Below are 419 nucleotides of genomic sequence, written 5' to 3'. Positions count from 1 at the left end.
AAAGAGGGGGGGGGGGGGAAGAGACCTTGTGAAAAGTGTGTCCTAGATGGAGATCACTTCATGCGACAGTTATTGAAACGGGGATATAAAACTGGAGTCCAATGGCAAGAGAGAAAGTGCTCTGGGCGCCTGTTTTCTAATCTGCAGACTGCAGAGAGGTGAAGAGCTGAGCAAGACCTCCGTCAGAGTTAATATGACTGCCCAGGAGGAGCTGTGTGACTTATCTCTGTTTTGCACCCTTTCAAATAAAGACAGGAAGGAAATGCAATATTCTAATCATTATCTTTTTTACAAGGAAAAAATACAGCTTTTGTCCATGTAATCACTTTAGTTTATTTGTACTATTGTGCTGCATCATCATTATGTGCTGATTTAGGCAATTAATTTTACATATGGGACTCTTCATGCATACATTTCAG

Source organism: Calidris pugnax, unplaced genomic scaffold (assembly GCF_001431845.1).
Source record: "Calidris pugnax isolate Ruff unplaced genomic scaffold, ASM143184v1 scaffold11, whole genome shotgun sequence".
Taxonomy (NCBI): domain Eukaryota; kingdom Metazoa; phylum Chordata; class Aves; order Charadriiformes; family Scolopacidae; genus Calidris; species Calidris pugnax.
Note: the sequence above shows the minus strand (reverse complement) of the source record.